General features: G+C 34.3%; 1 protein-coding gene across 3 annotated transcripts in view; it reads right to left on the reverse strand.

Annotated features, from left to right (window-relative positions):
- The window catches only part of LOC125246085 (NACHT, LRR and PYD domains-containing protein 12-like), a 65,093-nt gene extending 61,291 nt beyond the window's left edge, over nt 1-3,802 (reverse strand). For all 3 annotated transcript variants that reach the window (XM_048156930.1, XM_048156931.1, XM_048156929.1), the window contains exons 1-2: nt 3,746-3,802; nt 570-680 (exon numbers count right to left, since the gene is read on the reverse strand). The gene's annotated coding sequence lies outside the window, so the exon portion shown is untranslated. The remainder of the gene's footprint in view (nt 1-569; nt 681-3,745) is intronic.
- Nucleotides 3,803-8,907: the final 5,105 nt, after the last annotated feature.

The following is an 8,907-nucleotide window of genomic DNA, read 5'->3' on the forward strand; positions in this document are numbered from 1 at the left end:
CGTTGTCCATATTTTTTTTGTCTGTGGGTTAGGGTTATGACCCACCACCGAAGAAAATTTTTGACCCAGGAAAAGCCCTGTACATGAAAGTCGAACTGCAACATTTGGAAAAGCAACTGAAAAGTGTGGAAACAAGAGCGAAGGGAAAAACAGCACAAGCAATGCAAAAAATGAAAATATGAGCAGAAAACATGATTTGTGTGTGATTTGGATAACTTTGAAAACATGTTTCAGTTTTGTACAATGTCATTTAAAATGTTTAAAGTTTTGCATTTATTTTTTATTTATGATTTATGCTTATTTTTCAATTATTTGTTGGTTTTGTGCAATATATTTTTAAATGCATTTTTAAATGTTTGATTCATACATACTTTTAAATCCATGACTGCAATACATTTGACGGGAAATTGATCGCATACCTTAGGCAGGGTTTTATGTTCACAGAGGGCCAGTTGGGAGGTTGAGGCATGATTTCTCTTATCTACATGGACTTCAAGACGTTTGAAGGCCAAACAATTGAATAATAATAGCTTTAAAATAATGTCAGTGGACAGTACATTTGTCAGTACCTGATCTCTCCTCGTCTCCATCAGGCTTTCTTTTTCTCTCAGTCTTCTTATCTTGCTCTGTCTCTTCCCCTCCTAAGGCTGAGCTTCGACTGATAGGCTTCTCATTTTCATCTGTGAATAAAGTAAACATAGGGTCAACTGATGATTCATATGTTTTACGAATCATTTTCTTAGACAAGTTAATTTACAGAATGCTACCAGGAAAGCTAGTTAACTAAGTTTAATAAATTAATTCACAATATGTGCACATTCATTGTTAATCGTATGCCTAATATTATGAAAACGGCTTCATTAATGTTTATTGTCCCCTCACACTGGTTATTACTACATTACATCAATCAGGTAAATTATAGAGACAATTCAAAATGTAAAATTAGACAAAAGTTCATTAGTTTGCATCCCTGATTATTTTGGCGGTAGTTTCACATTTCTATCCTAAAACATCTTTCAAATATAAAATGTTTAGTTTAGCTACTTACATCTTATCTCGCGTCGCTTCTGAAAACACCTGCTTTGATTTGATTGGTCACCTCAAACTACTGTCAAATGTCCAGAGCACATTATTGTGCACATTATTGTGCTCTTGCACAAAACTGGACGCGCGCTCTCAAATATACAGTGCTCTCTTATGAACTGCCTCTCCTCTCGCTCAGATATTGCGTGTGGACCCTCAAACTGTTTCCTCCTGCGTGCTCAAACGTGTCCTGCGCGCTCAAACTGCACATGTGCGCTCACGAATGTCTCCGTGCTCTTGCAGAAATTATTTTGCTTTTGGATTAAACGCTGTCAAAAGTTATCAACCAATCAGAAGAGATGAGTGATCTATGAAAACGTGGAATCTTATTGGCTGAGAGTGAACTGCGCCTGGAATTCTTACTACAAAAATGGATATTTCATTTCTTTACAATTTAATAATATTTAATAATATTAATCAAAATGCTTGGATGTTTTCTATATTAATAAGCTTGTTTGTCTAACTCCATCACATTACAGGTCAAACCCCACTGAACAATAAATCCAAAACCATCATATTAGCCAATATCATGGACCAAAACATTAAATTAAACATTAATTAAAAACAAAAGATTAAACGACTAATTTAATGTTATAAATCAGTCTATTTAGAAATGTGTAAAATGTTATAAAGCCTATTAAAAAATATGTATTAATTTAAATGAATTCATTACAATATCGTTTGAAATTAATGAAGACATGTTTCGTCCAGTGTTTTTAAACGAATTTCTTGAATTAATGATTCTGATACATCAAATACATTTTAACAGTCACTGGTCACCAGCTACTGGCAGAACAGTGTAATAACATTAGTTTCAAAGGTCATTTATTGCTGAAATCAGTGTATATTCGGACTATAAATTGTTATTGCAATGCTTGCATTATTATTTAATGTTTGCAACACAGAAGTAGCAATAGTGTGTTGTTGAAAACACTTTGTGAAGCTGTTTAAAACATATAGCTTACATGACCACTGCTTTCAGCGGCAATGCAAAAGCAGGATTAAATATTCTGGTATGATCATAATTTCAAAAGTTTAATAGACATAACTGAATCGTTGTCATTTAGGAATAAGATTCTGCGTTCTTTTGCTTAATCGTGCATACACAAGAGCTTAAGTATTTTTGTATGTCATGTTTTATACCAGACCTCAAAAGAAATTGACTATGTTGGTATATGTGATCTCCACATTAAGTATTAAGGGAATGACGATTTGACCCTGATCTTGTTTGGTCTTAAATCAGAAGATATTTGTTGGTAATACTTTACAATAAAGTTTCGTTAACAATATTTAACTGCATTAGTTAACATTAACTAATAATGAACTGCACTTCTACAGCATTTATTTATCTTTGTTAATGTTAATTTCAACATTTACTAATACATTATTAAAATCAAAAGTTGTATTTGTTAACATTAGTAAATGCACTGTGAAGTAAACAACCAACAAACAGCTGTATTTTTAACGTTAACAAAGATTAATAATTACAGTAATGTATTGCACATTGTTAGTTCATGTTAGATAATACATTAACTAATGTTAACAAATAAAAACCTTATTGTAAAATGTTACCTATTTTTTATATAAATTTCAACACAAAACGTATGACCACAATAACTTTAAGAAACATTTTTTGTTTGTTTGTTTAGATAATTCGGGGTTTGACCTGTAATGTGATGCAGTTAGACTAGGTTACATTTGATAAATATTATTAAATTGTAAAGAAATAAAATATATATTTTTGTAGAAAGAATTCCAGGCGCAGTTCACTCTCAGCCAATAAGATTCCACGTAACATTTTCATGGATCAGTCGTATCTTCTGATTGGTTTATAACTTTTGACAGCGTTTAATCCAAAAGCAAATTAATTTCTGCAAGAGCACGGAGAGATTCGTGAGCGCACATGTGCAGTCTTAGCACGCAGGACACGTTTGAGCACGCAGGAGGAAACAGTTTGAGCGTCCACACGCAATATCTGAGCGAGAGGAGAGGCAGTTCATAAGAGAGCACTGTATATTTGAGAGCGCGTGTCCAGGTTTGCGCGAGAGCAAAGGAAATCCGCGCGCGAGGGGACAGATTTGCGCTCGCGCATTACATTGATATGCTCTGGCGTCACAATAATGTGCTCTCGACATTTGACAGTAAAGTAACGCCATACATTGACGACAGGCAGCTGAGGCTCATATGAGAAGATCTTGCCTTGGTGCTGTGTAATATCATTCATTGCAGTACTACGTTAGAGTTAATATGATTAGGCAATCATTCACAACCTTAATTACACCTCGGGAATCTCATGAATATTCATATATGCTCCGCCTTCGGAAACGAAAATCTCCTAACACTGGGCCTGATTCAAAACATTCAGTAACTGGAAAAAACTGGATTGTCCAAAAAATACTTTCGACTTTGCATAACCACAAAACAACATCATAAAACTAGAAAACCTTTTTAGAAAAAGGCATTATTGATTTCTACAAATGTCCATAAACTGTTTTAGTATTTCCTGACTTCTTCTTGGTCGTTTGTTATTCTTTTGCAACAGGTATAAATGGTAACTTATGTTCTATAATTTAACATAGGTCTAATCATTATCACACGAATTTATATGAGATCAGTTCATATTCCACCAAATAGCTGTAATCGTGTCAGTATTAAAGCTTACTTCAGCAGTACAAACGGTCTTGTCCCACAGGAACAGAATCCAGAAGTCTTTGAAATACTTTCGGTTTGAGACTCACCTGTGTTTGTCACGTGGTACACGTGGTACGATTCAATCTTTAGTAAAATAGTCCAATCTGTGGTAATAAAGATTTTGCTTCATCGTCTACTGTTTTCATCTAAGGACGTGTTTAATGTTTTAAAGCGAAAGCAGCGTTTTGAAACATTATGGTACACCTGTGATGATGTTGTTCTAAGGTTTATTTTGAGAAACCAGCTTTTGGTTCATTACCGCCACCAGCTGGACAGAGTTTGGAGCGCCAACATGATGCCTAAATGCTTGATGCTTGGGGCAAAAATGCCACCGAAATTAATAAAATCCTCCCAAAACTCAAGATATATGGGGTAAAATAATGTCCCTATATGGGTTCTTTTTTAATATTTATAATAGCTTATATTTGTATGTTTATAATTTAAGATATGCTGTTTTTCCAGACATCATGTGAAACCAATTGATTTTTATACAACAGTATAGAGATATACAGTATATATACTCACACATTATACAAATATACAATTATACAATTTATAACACACTTTCAAACCAAGTGGATTTCTGTTGGTCAGCACTGTGAATGTCTGTGATTTGAAATTCAAAATTTTCGACCCTCACACAAAAAGGTCTTATTGATTCTTATGAAAGTGACTGTCCGTCATCACTGTTTTCTCCCAAGCTGTTGTATAGATAAATGAACTAAATTAATAACTAATGATTTTTACAACATAATGATGACACCATTTTCTTCTAAAGCTGCTGTACAGCTGAAACTAAATTAACCGGGAGGTTAATAAAGGCCTTCTGAAGCAAAGCGATGCATTTGTGTAAAAAAAAAAAAAAAAATCCATATTTAACAAGTTATGAAGTTAAATATCTTGTAAAAAGAAAAAAATGGAAAATAAAAATGAAGTTGAAAAAAAATATCTTGCTTCCGCACTAGCCACCTTCCGTATTAAAGTTACGCAGAAATTGAACTCTTGCAGTTCACAAAGCTTATGCTACGTCCTACGCCTTCCATATTCAGCTTACGAAAAAAGTGTAACTGACGTGACGCCAGTTTATACTTTCTTCATACGTTGAATACGGAAGACTGTCTGGTGGAAGCTGCATATTTTACTTCATAACTTGTTTAAATATGGATAATTTTTACAAAAACCCATCGCTTTGCATCAGAAGGCCTTTATTTTACCCCCCGGAGCCGTGTGGAGCACAAATTTATGATGGATGGATGAGGATGAAAGCAATTTCTTCAGCTCATACTCATTGATCCCTATCACTGCCATTATAAAGCTCGGATGCGTCATGATATTTATTAATATTTCTGCAATTATGTTCATCAGAAAGGAGAAAGTCAAATACAAAATATTTCAAACTGAACTAATCCTTTAAGATATTTGGCAGCTGGGAAAATGCAACTATGCAACAGTGATGATTTGGGTCTGTCAGTGAACACGAACAATTCCAGCACTTTAAGAACCTCTTATTTTGTTGCAGTTTTTGTTTTGTTTCCACTGGACATTCCCACCTTGCAGGCTTAAAAAGCAGCATTTATGAATATAGCAGGCTCTTCTCTGGAGTTGTTGGAGTAATTGTTGGAGTAATTAATGGAACCCACATTCAAATTATGTCTTGTCACATCCTGTCACAGCTAAATTACAAAAGGTAACAGTGACAGCATACAAATAATGTGTGTGGACTCAAACGTCAGTGATATCATGTCACTCGGTGGGTAAATTAACCGTGTCGGGAGGTACTCGGAGTGTTCGCTCGGAGAAGACAACTCACTCAAAAGTATACGAGAAGAAGGGATGAGGTGACGTCTGTTGGGACAGCGGGACAAGTTCTAAATCAACAGTAAATTATGGTAAGACAAAAGGTCTAAGCCACCGGAGGCCGATTTAAGTAACGTAAATAAATAAAAAGGAAGAGGGGAAAACATGCAAAAGATAAAGGCATGTATGCAGCTTACTCATATCGTAATAATAGTAGGCAAATAATAAAATATGGCCTATCACTTATGTTGCTTGCTATGCTATTACACATTGGCCAATAATATTCATTTTTCTGTCCAACTAGCTTAACCAGACAGTAAAATGTGATTTTGTAACATGTAACTTTTTTTTAAACAAACGTAATAGCCTACTTTAATATTTTACTGTAAAGTTGTGCAATTTTGTAGGATTTATGGTATTTTGTGTTATTTATTTGCCTCAATTTGTAATAATTTAAGTATATGCATTTATATAAAATAGCAAAATTTTATGTTAAATCCACTTTAATAAAGATCTACATTTCTGAATTTCATTCATAGTGATAGACATGAAAAATGAGCCTGGGTTTAGTGGACGATTACTGCCATCTGATGGAAAGCAAATAACATAAATTTTTAACTACAGCCACTAGATGGCTAGAGAATTAATCAATGGTGCACATTATAAAATCATTATTATAACTATAAAAATAACTCTATATCAAGTTTTAGCATTTTTTGTTCTATCATTTTTACTATCATGGGTATTTGAAGATATTTTTGAAAAATACAATTATTGACAAGGCTGTAGAGAACAGTGCACTATTGCAGACTTATATACTGAGGTTTTAATTACATTATTTTAATATAGTCAGTCGTGAATTAAAGTGGGCCGGTCTAAGGCATGAAACTCCAGGGCTGAAAATGAGTCCCAATCTGGCCCTGATTCATTCTGGGTACTTTCATAGTACATATGTACTGTAGAAATACAATGTGAAATTGTTTGTTTACAGTTATTTTTATTTTCCAATTTTTTTCCCCCTCACTGTTATTTCTAATCCTTAACCCTCAGGGGTCTGAGGATTTTTGGGGCCCTGGAGAAGTTTTGACATGCCCTGACATTTGTGCTTTTTTCAGTTGTTCATAAACATATTAATGACAAAAGTGTCATTCCACTGTATTCAGCACAAACTAGGCTACAATAATATGCGAGGAACATGTATGTACATCTTTGTGTTTTTGAAGGAATAACGTTTATGCGTGGTTATTGAAAAAACAAAAAACTTAAGTCACTGAAATAAGGCCCAAAAATATATATTAAATCTGTGTTCACAAGGATTCTGGGTATTGGAGGTTGTAGACTAGAGTTTTTGCTTCAGAATCATGTAAAAATTATCCTTCCTTCTCCTTCATATAAAACAATAGAGAGATTTAAATTTTCTAAGACACTTTTTGTCAAGAAACACAGTATGCGTGGAGGCGTGAATCGTCATGAATAATGGGTGATTCTCACCTGAGAAGACAAAAGAATCGCATAATAATGACCTGAAATGACTTGCATATTAATGAGGCCTTTCAGTCAGGTAGGCTGTGAAAAAAACCTCTGTGATCATGCTGGTAACAGGATTAAAGTCCACTCAGGACAAAAAAAAAAAAAAAACATGATTTTTGTGATCTCATGCATGCATGTATTATTGCACATGATATGAAGATAATTTTGTATAGTCCTATGTTAAATTACAGTACCAGTCAAAAGATTGAACACATTGCCATTATAATGTTTTTAAAATAAGTCTCAAGTCCCTAACCAAATAATTTAATGTACTTTAAAATATAATGTATTTCTGTGATGCAAAGCGTCTGAACATTCCTACCTCTAGGGCATTTCATATAGACTACTATATTTGTTATATTATAGAGCCTAAATGTTGATGTGCAGTTGACAAACTACACATCATTAAAAAGATCTAAGACTCAAGCTTCCCATTTTGACTCTTAGAAGCTTATATTGACCATAATTTCTTAATATGCTTAAAAACATGCACATTTGGAGAAATATTGATGGATTCTCATATGTTTATATAAATTTTCTATACAGAGGAGTAATATTTATTCTATATTTATTGTCATCATTATGAGCGCTGGATACTGTGTTTTCAATTCATACTTGCAGCCGGAGGGCGCTCTGCCCCTTTAGTCCACAACTGCCTCAGTAAAAGAAGAGGCTTATCATGTGACAATCAAGGAACTAACAGAGGCAAGAGATCGCTAACTATGGCTATTCAAAACACTTTTCAAGACAATAAATACATGATTGAGAAGATGTATGCATGTGTTGCCTCAGAATTTGCCTCTGAATAGCGCTCGCTCCGTGGGCGTGGCCGCATTAGCAGATAATGAGCTGAATCACGGACTTCTGATATGGCTCTCTTTTCATACAGATTACATAAACACAGAAGGTTTGTTTTCGATTTGACTTATATGTTTTAAAACCTGACATCTTAACGTTTTTTTAGACATAAGTGTATTTTTTGTGGTTAGTATTCACTAAGTTACAGTTCATTTTCTGAGAACTATCAGATTGGACTTCGTTCAGAGGGAGACGAGAGATCACGCATCATGTTTGTTTTCTTTATTTTACAAAAAGCACAACATTTTCTTTTTACTCTGAGTTTACACAAATAAAAGAAGATATTCCACAGATTAAAATGGTGTATAACTCTTAATTGTATGTGCAACATTGACGGAGTATTTTGAATCTCTTTCACACTGGTAAGAAAAAAACCACAGTGATCACGCCGGCGTGACCACCGACCCCAGAGTGTTAACTGGGGCAAAATACAGTGTATCACAGATCACATCAGGTCATCTGTAATGTATCTGCTTGTTTTACACTCTTTGACCACCAGGTGGTATTGTGAGCAAATGAAGCCTTGAGAAATGAACCCTTTTGTGAATCACTTGGCTGAAAAGCTTCAATGCTTCATGAGGCTTCATCTCACCATCACTACTGGTCTGTACGGATTAACAACACTGCAAAAAATTTCCAAAAAAAGTTGCCAATACAATATTGTTAAATCCCAGTAAGGTACAGAGAAGACAACTTACAGGAGCACACTGTAAGATAATATACAGTAAAGTACTGGCAACTGAGATGCCAATAACTAGCGAAATAGCAGAGAGATCTTACCAGCACTTCATTTGCCAACACTTGTTATATTCCAGACCAATTATGAAGATTTAATTCAGTAAAATAACACTAGTAAAAGTATTGTTTGCAGCACTAGATTCTAAAATAAACTTGGCAATACACTGAACACAAGCAGTGACATGCTGTATTAACAGCTTAAGTGGCTTT

This window comes from Megalobrama amblycephala, linkage group LG14, assembly GCF_018812025.1.
Source record: "Megalobrama amblycephala isolate DHTTF-2021 linkage group LG14, ASM1881202v1, whole genome shotgun sequence".
Lineage (NCBI taxonomy): Eukaryota > Metazoa > Chordata > Actinopteri > Cypriniformes > Xenocyprididae > Megalobrama > Megalobrama amblycephala.